The sequence below is a fragment of the Schistocerca cancellata genome, chromosome 3, assembly GCF_023864275.1.
Source record: "Schistocerca cancellata isolate TAMUIC-IGC-003103 chromosome 3, iqSchCanc2.1, whole genome shotgun sequence".
NCBI classification, from domain to species: Eukaryota; Metazoa; Arthropoda; class Insecta; order Orthoptera; family Acrididae; genus Schistocerca; species Schistocerca cancellata.
Window position 1 is genome coordinate 611,091,672 of NC_064628.1, and position 14,995 is coordinate 611,106,666.

The 14,995-nt window shown below is 41.3% G+C and overlaps 1 non-coding gene across 1 annotated transcript; it reads right to left on the reverse strand.

The window, feature by feature from the left end:
- Positions 1-11,565: 11,565 nt before the first annotated feature.
- Positions 11,566-11,640, reverse strand: Trnad-guc (transfer RNA aspartic acid (anticodon GUC)). Its single transcript has one exon. It is a non-coding gene; the product is annotated as a tRNA-Asp (tRNA).
- Positions 11,641-14,995: the final 3,355 nt, after the last annotated feature.

Sequence of the window (14,995 nt, forward strand, 5' to 3'; positions counted from 1 at the left end):
TCAGCAAGATAATGCCCGTCCGCACACTGCGAGAGGTTTTATTGCTAGTCTTCGTACCTTCGCCAGCAAGACTGCCGAATCTCTCCTCAGGTGCAAACGGATGGAGCATTATTAGGAGGGTCCTCCAACCATCTCGGAATTTTGACGATTTAATGCTCCAATTGGACATAATTTAGCACATTATCCCTCTGGAGAACATCCAACAACTCAGTCAATCAGTGTCAAGCCTAGTAACTGCCGGCCGGCCGGAGTGGCCGAGTGGTTCTAGGCGATACAGTCTGGAACCGCGCGACCGCTACGGTCGCAGGTTCGAATCCTGCCTCGGACATGGATGCGTGTGATGTCCTTAGGTTAGCTAGGTTTAAGTAGTTCTAAGATCTAGTGGACTGATGGCCTCAGAAGTCCCATAGTGCTCAGAGCCATTTGAACGATTTTTTTTAATAACTGCCTGCATAACATCCAGAGGTGGACCAACGTGTTATTGATTTGCTCAATTTGTGAAGGTATTTCCCTTGAACAAATCGTGCATTCTTTTTTTCGTAGCGTGCATTTGGAGATTTTCAATTCCCCTATTGTCAGATCTTCCCACACCATCGCTGATAAATTGTGCGGATGCCACATCAGCCGACATGGCAGGCCAGTCATGGATGCTTACATTGCTTAAAGCTTTTGCAGTGCGTACTTCAGTGTTGCGTCTCCAGTTATTGTATTGTGGTGGATCTTCTCTGTTACATTTTTCGTTATGTACAAGGGTGCCTTGTGATAACACTTATCTCCAGGTACGTTTAGTACCACTTCGCAAATCAGAAACGAATGACATCTTGATGTTTAATGAAACAGCATCTCTTAGAATCCAGAGCCTGACAGAGAAAACATTTCATCTCCATAATGAAGAGCAAACAACTTGAGAACAACTACTCTGAGCAACAATCTACGTAGCGCTACTGAATATAACGTGGAGTAAACACTGGGCAAGTAAGATTTTACAACATACAGATGCTTCAGTGGCATTCGCAAGAATGTAATTTTTTCGCTATTTGAGGTACATCTGGTTGATTAGATGCAAAGGTTCATTGCTAAACGATATTTATAAATTTAGTTACGACCAAAAGACAGCTTTCTTCCTTTAGATATCGTTGCAGTGATTGTCAATATATTGCCTCCTTCCTTTGTATTTAGTGGTGGCAGGGTCATTGAAGACAAACCGCTGTTCAACTGCAAAAAAACACGGAAAACAATTTCACTTGGAGTGCTTCAGTAAGACCATACCGACAGTTATGAGAATGGGTGACTACGATACGAACCATGTAATGCGGTTGCGAATGCATAACTTCAGTCGGTATTCAGTGGGTAATCGTCATTGTAACATAATTTTTGCAAATACTAGTCATTAAGTACGCTCCAGAGCGAATACCAGATGTTTACTAGTGCGACTTCGTATGCGATCAAATGTTTCTTGTCATCTTCTCTCTTTCCGACTGCAGTCTCGTATAAAACACGCTAATAACTACTGATAATTTATGTTCCCCTTATTTGAATATCGCTTAACGCTATTTGAGTGATAGAGGTTTCGACCTTCTGCACTACATACAAAATTTTTCATTTTTAGCTTTGTTCGAGGCAGGAATAGACACTTCTTTTTTTTTAAATCGCATACCTCTGCATTATTTCGTACTGTTTCATTCCCACAAACTTACTATCTCTTATTATTCATGCAACAACTTTTTCGCTCTGTAGAAACGTTCTGAGAACCTATTATAAAGTTGTCTTTCATGAAAATCAGAAAGATGGTCACGCTTTAACGTTACGGAGATGTCTTGGACGTTTTAGATTCATAAACTGGCCAAGTGTTTGTAGAACGCATGCACTGAGGGTCCCGTACAAAATTATATATATATATATATATATATATATATATATATATATATATATATATATATATATATATATATATATATATATATATCGTATCAGTTACGACAAATCAAGCCATAGGAGATGAAGTTCCTCCGCTTTGCAGTGGGATATTCATTACTGCAGCATAAAAGAAATACCGATATTGCATAAGAACTAAATGTATAATCAACCACTACTATAACTGAAAGATACAGACTGTATAACCCAATAGTAGAGAGAAACGTTGGACAGCCCTTAAACAGATGGCGTGAACAATACTGAGGCGGAATAAGTCAAAAGGCCTAATCCAAGAAGACAACGATGATGATGATCGTGATGTTTGCCTTGAAAATTCCGTTCATGGGATTTGCGATGACATTATAAATATCAGTCACTAGAGCAATATACTGGAATGTAGTGTGAGAGCTTCCAATTTTCTCATTCTACATCAGCGTCAGTAGGCTTTCCCAAGTTACGAGCTTACGGACTACGGGCGAAAGCGCCAGGAAATAAAAATGTGATCCCCGGGATACTCGTGTAAGGACGTAAAGAAAAGATTAGGACAATAAAAGAGCATTGAACTAGATCATTCCGGAAGACATTTCGCTAAGTAGCAGTCATAAAAATCCCATAAAATCTGCACGAGCGGATATTGAACCGTCACTGGCGATAAAATTAAGGCCCATTATTGTGAGAGCCTAAATCTCTACATACATTAATCACAAAAATATCGACGTGTTTGTTTTCTTGCCGGTATCACAGCGTCTCCTAGCACACACAAAACTGGTAAGGCGAGTCATTACCTCTACTAGCTCACTACGTTCACAATATTTGAACAAGAATTGCCTTCCTGAACTTTTAGCTTTATTACTAAAAAACAACTTAGTACAAAGAGCTTGAAATAGTAGTGAGCTGAACGATAACAGGACATTATGCCGAAATCCTTGTTAACAAATTATCAAACTGAGTACTTTGGTATTCAACAAGTATCCAAAGCAGATAATATCAATGTTTCACGTCCATCTACACTCCTGGAAATGGAAAAAAGAACACATTGACACCGGTGTGTCAGACCCACCATACTTGCTCCGGACACTGCGAGAGGGCTGTACAAGCAATGATCACACGCACGGCACAGCGGACATACCAGGAACCACGGTGTTGGCCGTCGAATGGCGCTAGCTGCGCAGCATTTGTGCACCGCCGCCGTCAGTGTCAGCCAGTTTGCCGTGGCATACGGAGCTCCATCGCAGTCTTTAACACTGGTAGCATGCCGCGACAGCGTGGACGTGAACCGTATGTGCAGTTGACGGACTTTGAGCGAGGGCGTATAGTGGGCATGCGGGAGGCCGGGTGGACGTACCGCCGATTTGCTCAACACGTGGGGCGTGAGGTCTCCACAGTACATCGATGTTGTCGGCGGAAGGTGCACGTGCCCGTCGACCTGGGACCGGACCGCAGCGACGCACGGATGCACGCCAAGACCGTAGGATCCTACGCAGTGCCGTAGGGGACCGCACCGCCACTTCCCAGCAAATTAGGGACACTGTTGCTCCTGGGGTATCGGCGAGGACCATTCGCAACCGTCTCATGAAGCTGGGCTACGGTCCCGCACACCGTTAGGCCGTCTTCCGCTCACGCCCCAACATCGTGGGGACACTGAATAGTGCACGGTACATCCAAACCGTCATCGAACCCATCGTTCTACCATTCCTAGACCGGCAAGGGAACTTGCTGTTCCAACAGGACAATGCACGTCCGCATGTATCCCGTGCCACCCAACGTGCTCTAGACGGTGTAAGTCAACTACCCTGTCCAGCAAGATCTCCGGATCTGTCCCCCATTGAGCATGTTTGGGACTGGATGAAGCGTCGTCTCACGCGGTCTGCACGTCCAGCACGAACGCTGGTCCAACTGAGGCGCCAGATGAAAATGGCATGGCAAGCCGTTCCACAGGACTACATCCAGCATCTCTACGATCGTCTCCATGGGAGAATAGCAGCCTGCATTGATGCGAAAGGTGGATATATACTGTACTAGTGCCGACATTGTGCATGCTCTGTTACCTGTGTCTATGTGCCTGTGGTTCTGTCAGTGTGATCATGTGATGTATCTGACCCCAGGAATGTGTCAATAACGTTTCCCCTTCCTGGGACAATGAATTCACGGTGTTCTTATTTCAATTTCCATGAGTGTACATCGCTATTACTAGAAACTGATTGACTGAGGATAAATGAAATATGCCGTGGCGGTTACAAACGAAACACCTAGGCATTTGGCTTGATATCGATTGCGGAAAACAGCAGTAAACCTAAACTAGAATAAATGGATGGGACATGAATACCGGGCTCTCAGGTGTGGATGCGTAACCTAATCACAGCAGGACATTTCTCCCTCGATTGTATCAAATTTTGTAGTGCTGTCTTCATTGTTGTCTTCTTCTCCAACTGTCGTGATTTTGTTAAATAGCAGGTACACCTCCTCAGCCTCTTTTTAAATGTAGTTCATTACGAACTCTTACATGTCATGTGTGCGCGTTACTGACTAACCAGTATTCCATGAGACTGAAAGTACTGCATATTTCTATACTGTACGGATTTCGTATCCAGCTCACGCCAAATCAGTATTCTGCAATTCCTTACCTTTAGCGGGCTCGGAGTGATAGAAACATTTCGTTCCTCGTAATTCTTCCTCCTCGCTCGTACTTCGTGCCGACTCCTCCGTTTTCGTATTCTTACAATTTTTAATTAGTTTATCTACCTACATTTCTCACAAAGTGTTCAGTTCGATTGCAAAATTAAATTGTAGCCTGAGCCCCACAGGGAGATGAGTTACACTTTATAACTTGTTAAACTATTAATATAATTTCCCATTAACAATAGCTTAGTACACTGCGTAATGTAAGCATCACGTAGCGGAAAAGAAGCCACCGAAGTGATCGGTTTTAACACAGAAGGTCACGAAATAGAGGAAAATTTGATTTGGGGCGTCCATTACACTCAGAGAAGGCTCCACAACAACTTAAAAAATTACGCATAGTAACTTTATCTAACGAGAATAACGAATAGTTTTTAACGGGTAAGTTTCTCGACGATGCCAAATACGTGGGACACAAAGTAGCTACTTCTGTAACACTAAAATGAAAGTCTAAAACATACTATCAGATGAAAGGTACCCGGACACCAATTAGTGGACATTAATACGGCGTGTGGCATCCTTCGACTTCAAGCGGACTTGGATTTTGCTGAGGACACTTTTATTATCGTGTCTGAATGTCTGTGGAGGAATGGAAGCCCATTCTTCCACAAGAGTCGAAAGCAGAGAAGGTAGCGATATTCGATACCGGGGAGAGTATCGAAGTCGTGGTTGTAACTCTTCCCAGAGCTGCTTCATTGGTTACAGGTCGGGACTGAGAGGAAGACAATCCATTTTCGGAATGTTACTGGCCACTAATTACTGTCTCACAGATGGCGCGTTGTGGTGGGGTGCACTGTCACGCTAAGACAAACAGCTTTCGTCTCTGAAATGTTCCTCTACTGTACAATGGGGCACGATGATGTAAAATGTGTTCATATCCCGCCACATTTAACACTTTCTTAAGCACGAAAAGGGACCCACAACTTAAACACTGTAATATCTCTTTATATTCGATGAATTATTCTGATACAATTCTACCCTTGAATGACGTTTACAAATTTTCTATCTTCATACTCGCAGAATCCATGCGCAAAATAGTTTCATACAATAGCTATGCCATGAGCGCGTAAGTATTCTTTGTAATACTCTCTCTGGTGGTTGTTAGAAAAAAAAAGAAAGGGGGCTTCCGGGATTGTCTTCGTGCCGATTAGCCTGAGCTTGGTGTGGAAGAACTGTAATCTGATTATTGAGATTTATCACAGAAGATAACTGATACGAACTGTACGATTAAAAGGAAATATATATAGATGGCTTCTTCATACAAGAGGTGTGTATTTGACATTTGAGAATTAATGATATTTATCGATATATTGCTTAGTTGTTAATCAGAAGGGAACTTCAGAAAGACTGGATACGAACCTGCATTTAATAATCCAAGAGCTCCATTACTTCTTCGGAAGGTTAAACTTCATCAAAGCCAAATATCCGCTTGATCTGACGTTTCCCGACTGATTAAACAACGCTCCTAAAATTACGAGGCCTTTTATTTGTACAGATTAGCAGACTGCCGCAAAGCACGAGCCTGCAGAAGAATCATCGCCTGATTTCATTCTAACAAGTAAAATTTCAGAATCATTTTGAGTTACTGAGCTATGACTGTGTTTCCTATCATGAATGATTGATTGCTCGAACGAATTGAGAGCTACAGAATTACGGTCGCCACTATTATTTTTTTTTTCCTATCTACGTAATTCTGTAGCTCTCAATTCGTTCGAGCAATCAATCATTCATGATAGGAAACACAGTCATAGCTCAGTCACTCCAAAATGATTCTGAAATTTTACTTGTTAGAATGAAATCAGGCGATGATTCTTCTTCTCTGCAGGCTCGTGCTTTGCGGCAGTCTGCTAATCTGTACAAATAAAATGCCTCGTAATTTTGGGAGCGTTGTATAATCAGTCAGGAAACGTCAGATCAAGCGGATATTTGGCTTTGATGAAGTTTAACTTTCCGAAGAAGTAATGGAGCTCTTGGATTATTAAATGCAGGTTCGTATCCAGTCTTTCGGAAGTCCCTTCTGATTAACAACTAAGCAATATATCGATAAATATCATTAATTCCCAAATGTCACATACACACACTTTTTTGAAGGAGCAATATATATATATATTTCCTTTTTAATCGTACAGTTCGTATGTTTTCTTCTGTGATAAATCTCAATAATCAAATTACAGTTCTTCCAAACCAAGCTAATGCTAATCGGCACGAAGACAATCTCGGAAGCTTTTTTCTTCTTTTTTTTCTAACAACCACCCAGAGAGAGTACTACAAAGAATACTTATGCGCTCATTGCATAGCTATTGTATGAACTACTTTTCGCATGGATTCTGCGAGTATGAAGATAGAAAATTAGTAAACGTCATTCAAGGGTATAATTGTATCAGAATAATTCATCGAATATAAAGAGATATTACAATTGCCTCTCGCAGCGAGCAAAGTTAATGATAATACACTTTGCAAGCTAACAGAAAAAATTTGTTGGGTTGTTTTTTCAAAAGAGGAATATTTTGAATTAGTAGAATTTTACTATAGAGAGTATGGGTAAAATGTTAAGACAATAAGTTACGACACGAAAAAGGCTCCTCTGCCGAAACACTGCCTGCTCCGGACTTCGCTGTTGCCACTACACACGATGGCAAGTAGTGTACTGCAGGGATTACCAAACCCTCATTCTTCCACTGGATTGCTACAGGGTATAGCCTAATTCAGTATTCAGTTATCCACTGTCCAATGGCGACGCCTTTACACCACCTCAGGCGTCGCTTAGCGTTGGCTACAGAAGTGTGTTACTTACTACAAGCTGCTCGACATTTGTATCGTATTCTTTCTAACTCACTATGCACAGTCATTCTACTTCACTCAGGAGTCATTCCTCCCGCTGATATCACGCGATATTTACACCCACCCTCCGCGTTTTCATTTCATAGTCACAACACTAACATTCAATTTGGGCAGGTTTTACATGTTCCTACTCGATACGTTCCTCACGTGACATCTAATGAAATACCCAAGTTTGAAGTCAATGAGCTCTCCTGACAACGCATTGTCAGGTTGCTTTTTCTCTAGTGACAACACGGTAGTCAAGAACTCCTTTTGCTCTGGAGAGTCCGCCTCTCGTGATGTCTAGTGGCCAATTACGCATTATGTAGGGGCATCTGGATACTTTTTTTCAGATCGTGTAAGTAGTGCACTGTATTATTTAGTAAACACCCAAACAGGGACACTGACATCCTACGTCAAATCGATATTGTGGGAAGTGGTAACACCCTATGACGAAGGGGATTTGTCCCTGCCGTTTGCTTTGTCTTTTACGCTCCTAATTACAATAGCTAGAATCTATTCTAGATTTTTATTTCTTTACTTGCCATTATTCTTCCCAAAATTTTTGATGATGGAATCCGTTATCTGAGCACGTATCACATGAATTTACAAACGAATGTAAATTAATTTCCTGTGTGAAACCTATTTATTTAGATTATGTAATTCACTGTTCTGGAAGTTTTGCATTAACTAGTTTTGCTGGAAATGATGTACTTCAAATCATATTGTATTTCATAGTTTTTGACCTAGAAAGTATCCTCAAAGATCTAGTGAGCTAATAAATAGCTTCAGAAAAGTAGATTGTCTGTAAATTGTACACCAATTTTTTCTCACTTCGATAACACGTTTATTTAGTTCGAACCTAATTGATTCAGAAGATATAATTAATTAAAAATTTGACCACACCACTATAGAGTTGTGGAATATGTTAACATACATACATGGGCTACATATTCTGAAACAAACGAGACCAACCACAAACATGTATTTTCCATAACTAAGAATGGCGTACTTTTTAATATCCAGATTTTAGTAATCAATACGGATGCAATACGTAAAAGTCAGGAATTCCCATAGTGTAAGCATAACTTAGTACTGTATGTTTTAATAGCTGCTGTTCCTATTAGCAATTTAATAAACAATGTCTGACAGTCATTACTAAAACTACTTAAAAAGGAATAAGTTGACCTACGGAAATTTCAAATAATAATCAAATAACCAAAATCACACAATATTCTAGCAAACGTCTATATAAAGACGAAACGAGCAGAATTCCGTAATTACGCTTCTCGTTTCTCTTGGAGTTAAGTCTTAGTCAGTATGTAACTTGCCCCGAGATTTCAGTATTCTCTACACTGTGAGCTCTAGTGTTGTTAGTTGAACTAGCATCGGTACTATTCGAGATATGAGCAGTGACTATTAGATTCCGTGATAGGCAGAACAAGCAACATTCGTATAACACTGTTCCTTAACGAACTATTATCAACATTCCGTGTGCCTTGTAGACAATTTGGTAATCTTGCATAGGAAAAATTACTTGGTGTGCTAATTAATTCATGATTCTTTTTTTTTCGGAATGTAATTTAAAGTTATCCGTTAAATGTGAATACAAGGAGACCTAAATAGACATCTTTGATCTGTAATGTAGACTGGTTTTTAGCGATGGGAATCAAACTTCGTAAATAAATACTGGAAGTGATTTCATGTGAACAATTGAAAAGACCTACTGGATTTTTTTAGTATGAAGAGGTAGAATCCTATCTTGAACGGTTTCAGCTAAACGACCAGTGACGCAGTAACAAAAAGACAGCATTAATCTACAGGTGAGTCCAACTTTGTATCATTACAACCCCCAGCTGTCACCAGTTTTAGTAATTCACTGCTATTGCAAGTAATTGTTTTTAGACACTCAACTATTTTGTAAACAAAACTGACCAAACATGCATCCAAAATAAACTGTAATGAATTTTACTTTAAGGGTTAGAACAGCCCTGAGATTTGTAACGATTTAACCGGTTTTAAGGGTTAGGGCAGCCCTGAGACTTGTAATGATTTAACCGGTTTGTGAAACGAGCTGTATAACTGATGTCTCCATGATCCAAGGGATTGTATGACCCAAGCGTAAGCTATTGATACGGTAGGTAGCTGATACGGTAGATAGCGATTTAAAAACCAGTATCAGATTTATTTCAATAAATGATCGATATAGACAAATTAATTGTATTGAGTAATAAAATATATTTTCTGATTGTACTGTTCGAGATTTGTTTGCGTTTGTAAAACAGCACTTTAATGAATTGTTAATGTAGTATTAAGTAACTAATTAATACATTAATAAATTTAGTTAGTAGTAATTAAGAATTACTCGAAAATAGCAGATGGTTGCCACATTAAATTACAGAGCCATGAAAGTTTATAGTACACGCGTTTGTAATAAGTGGCTGTGTATCCCAGTCTTGAAAATGAATTACAATGGAAGCAAGAAATTCTATGTAGGCTAAGAGAGTACATAGCCTAGAACTGTACACGTTGTAATCTTCATTCGTTCCCCACACTGTTGACAGCCACGAGAGGCTCTCACTGATTGCCATTCTCGACTTATGCGGAGTTCTCTCACACCAGTGACGCTGAAACCTGCGTGAAAGCTATTGCGAAATTTGTATTAGTCTTTTTCACAAGTTACTGATAGGTATCGTCAAAGGAAGGTTAGTCCAAATACCTAATTTATTCTGTCGTTTAGGCATAATAAAAGTTACAGAAAGGCGAAATAACTGACTGACTGCATACTGGTGCAGTAGTGAGACAGAATGGATAATCGCGTGTGCTGAAGGCTGAAGTACTGGCATCTGAATACTACTAAATAAATCTTCTACACTAGGTGAAAATTACTAAGTTAACTACCCGAATAATCAAAGCTCGTACTGGCAAACGGGAACGGTGCGCCACTGAACAAAAATAAAAGAAATCCCGTGACGTGCAGCGGTATTGTTTTCAAAATAAACCAAAATAAATCGAAACCAATTCACTGTCCAATGAGTTCGCTATGGATCGATTATACACGCGCTGATCTGCATTTCCTATTACCACGGCATTTAGTCTAGATGTGAGCAGATGAAGCAACACGTGGAATTCTCGCATGTTAATCTTTACATCTCGTATCCGTAGCAAGTGCTCCAAGCGAGTCCTATTCATTTCTCCTTGTTTGATGGCCAGGAGTCCCGTTACGTTCTCCGACTTCCGACAGTAAAAATGTATGCCAAACGTCGCATGTTTTGAATTCATATCGATTCACGGCACTTCATAGATCTTCACAGGTAGACACGCGAAAAATTTATATCGTCTGCTGCATGAATAATGAGACTAAAGAGAGATTGCACAGTGTACAGTCGTCTTTCAACTCATGATTGATAACGTATCTTGTACAGATTTTTAATACAATACGGGACACGGGAACCAGTCGAGAAAAATTCCGCTAGCTAAAATCTCGTTCTACTCATAGTTTACTTCATTCACGGTTGATGGTTATACACTGAAGCGACAAAGAAACTGGTATAGGCATGCGTATTCGAAAACAGACACGGAATACGGCGATGCGGTCGGAAACAAGGGTCGGGCGCATTTGTTACATCGGTCACTGCTGCTACAATGGCAAGTTATCAAGATTTAAGTGAGTTTGAAAGGGTGATCTGATACAGCATCTCCGAGGTAGCGATGAAATTGGTATTTTCGCGTACGACCATTTCACGATTGCACCGTGAATATCAGGAATCCGGCAAAACATGAGATCTCCGATATGGCCGCGGCCGGAAAAAGATACTGCAACAACGGGGTCAACGACGGCTAAAGAGAATCGTTCAACGAGACAGTAGTACAGCCCTTCCTCAAATTGCTGCAGATTTCAGTGCTGGGCCATTAACAAGTGTCATTGTACCATTTACTCAACGAAACATCATCGATATAGGCTTTGGGAGCCAAAGGTCCATTCGTGTATCATTGATAATAATGTCGTGTGACGAGGGCCTCCCGTCGAATAGACCGCTCGTCTGGTGCAAGTCTTTCGATCTGACGCCACTTCGGCGACTTGCGCGTCGATGGGGATGAAACAATGATGATTAGGACAACACAACACCCAGTCCCTGAGCGGAGAAAATCTCCGACCCAGCCGAGAATCGAACCCGGGCCCTTAGGATTGACAGTCCGACGCGCTGACCACTCAGCTACCGGGGGCAGACCGTGTATCATTGATGACTGCATGACACAAAGCTTTTCGCCTCGCCTGGGTCCGTCAGCACCGACATTTGACTGTTGATGACAGTAAACATGTTGGCTGGTCGGATGAGCCTCGTTTCAAATTGTATCGAGTGGACGGACGTGTACGGGTACGGAGAAAACCTCATGAATCCATAGACCCTGCATGTCAGCAAGAGACTGTTCGGCTGGTGGGTGCTCTGTGATGGCGTGTGGCGTGTGCACTTGGAGTGGTATGGGATCCGTGATATGTACAGATACGACTCTGAGAGGTGACACGTACTGTCGATCAACTGCATTCATTCGTGTCCATTGCGGAATCCGACGGACATGGGCAATTCCAGCATGACAATGTGACATCCCACACGTCCAGAATTGGTACAGATTGGCTCCAGGAAAATTCTTCTGAGTTTAAACACTTCCGGTGGCCACTAAACCACCCGTATTTGAACATTATTGAGTATATCTGGGATGCCTTGCAACGCACCGTTCAGGAGAGATCTCCACCCCCTCGTACTCTTACAGTCCTAGAGGATTCATGGTGTCAATTCCCTCCACCACTACTTCAGACATTAGTCGAGTCTATGACACGTCGTGTTCAGGGACTTCTGCATGCTCGCGGGGCCTTACACGATCTTACACAGGTGTACCAGTTTCTTTGACTCTTCCCACTAATGTAACACAGTTTTGAGCGTTGGGACCTCCGTATTTCATGTTTGTGGAGTACTTTGGGAACTTGGAGAAATATATTAAGAGCCATGAGTTGGATAGATGGAAAGCTGTGAGCGATCAAATGGTGCGGTGTTGCACAGTGCTCATGTTTCACGGAAATCGGTTTAAATTACCATGTTTTCCATTCCAAGAATGTCTGAAATAACTAGTTATCTTTCTTTATACATCATAGGCATTGTTTTGGATTATTACTACACACCTCAGTAAGTTTCTGGTTTTTACGTTATGTTTATGAATTTGGATTTACATACCGCAGAAAATATCATAGAATGTAAAAAGTGTTGGTGTGTGGTATGTGAAATCCATCTTCTAAAGTCATGTTAAAAAGATGTGTGTGATATTCGTGTTCTTCACCATCAGGAGAGTGAATGTGTTTCGATACTGACTTCTTATAATTTTTCCATAATAGTTATCCTGATGGAATCATTCTGAAATTAAGAATTCAACTCTGAAAATCCTAGCTTCACATGAAAACATGGATCTTGTTTGTTTCGTGGGACATATGGACTCCACTTCACCGATTTCCAAAGTCAGCCAGCTGAAATTAATTTTTGTGATGAAAGTGTATTGTTTATGTTAAAGGAAGACAGTTTTTAAAATAAATTTTAACGATGAATGGCTTAACTGGATATGAGCTATTGCCATCGACTCAGTTACAGCTGCAACGATTTTGAGGCAGAAGCGAGCAAACTCCGAGATCTCGAATAATATATTTGCAGAAGTGTATTTGCTGTCCAACAGCTTTGCCGTGGCAAATACTTTGGTGAACTTGAAGGCGGCAGGGCGGGGGTGGTTAGAATCCAAGCATAGGCAACGCCACAGGAGCCTAAGACCGGAGGCGGTATTCCTTCAATTTGGAGACGTAATCTGCGGAGATTTATGTGAGAGCCGTCTGTCTGGCAGACTTAGGTCCCGTGTAATCCCGACACCCATATAGACCATCAATTACAGCGGGCGGCGCCTGCTACAGGGCCAGAACGGGCAGGTCAGCGGGGATTGCCTGTGCCGCCTACCACTGCCGTATTTATCCTCTGCAGTCCTTGCAAAACCACACAGGACAAGCAGAAGGAGTCTTGTAATGGCCATGAAAGAGTGTGTATTTTACGTCAATATTATATTTACAATGACGGTGAAAATCTGAACATCGAGACAGAGTTGTGAGAGATAAGCTATCGCTGATAAGCGTGTATCTACAACTATTAAGTCAGTCGCTTAAGTGTAGCGGCAGTAGCGCCACTAAGACACGCTGTACTGGTCGTGAGCCATAGTTACCTTAGAGACTGCATATAGAGAGTTGATGTTAGTGAAAGAATGCCATAACCGCGACGAAGAAGTCATTATCAACAGCTCACTGAGTTTGAACCGGTTCATGTGTTAGGGCTACGATAGGCTGGATGTTCCATCCGTGATATTGCAGAAAGTTCTGGCAGAAATGTAGGTACTGTACGTGATTGCTGGCAGCTGTAGTCACTGGAATGTACGTTGGCAAGAAGACAGTGCATTGGGCGATTACGTGGCAATACCGAGAGAAAAGGAGAGAACTGGAACACATCTTAGAAGCTAGATTAAGGAAAGGCAAACCTACGTTTCTAGCATTTGTAGACTTAGAGAAAGCTTTTGACATGTTGACTGGAATACTCTCTTTCAAATTCTGAAGGTGCAGGGGTAAAATATAGGGAGCGAAAGGCTATATACAATTTGTATAGAAACCAAATGGCTGTTATAAGAGTTGAGGGGCATGAAAGGCAAGCAGTGGTTGGGAAGGGAGTGAGACAGGGTTGTAGCCTCTCCCCGATGTTATTCAATCTGTATATTGAGCAAGCAGTGAAGGAAACAAAAGAAAAATCGGAGTAGGTATTAAAATCCATGGAGAAGAAATAAAAACTTTGATGTTCGCCGATGAAATTGTGATTCTGTCAGAGACAACAAAGGACTTGGAAGAGCAGTTGAACGGAGTGTACAGTGTCTATAAAGGAGGATATAAGATGAACATCAACAAAAGCAAAACGAGGTTAATGGAATGTAGTCGAATTAAGTCGGGTGATGCTGAGGGAATTAGATTAGGAACTGAGACATTAAAGTAGTAAAGGAGTTTTGCTATTTGGGGAGCAAAATAACTGATGATGGTTGAAGTAGAGAGGATATAAAATGTAGACTGGCAATGGCAAGAAAAGCGTTTCTGAAGAAGAGAAATTTGATAACATTGAGTTTTGATTTAAGTGTCAGGAAGTCGTTTCTGAAAGTATTTGTATGGAGTGTAGCCATATATGGAAGTGAAACATGGACGATAAATAGTTTAGACAAGAAGAGAATTGAAGCTTTCGAAATGTGGTGCTACAGAAGAATGCTGAAAATTAGGTGGGTAGATCACGAGGAGGTGTTGAATAGGATTGGGGAGAAGAGAAGTTTGTGGCACAATTTGAGTAGAAGAAGGGATCGGTTGGTAGGACATGTTCTGAGGCATCAAGGGATAATCAATTTAGTATTGGAAGGCAGCGTGGAGGGCAAAAATCGTAGAGGGAGACCAAGAGATGAATACACCAAGCAGATTCAGAAGGATGTAGGTTGCAGTAGGTACTGGGAGATGAAGAAGCTTGCACAG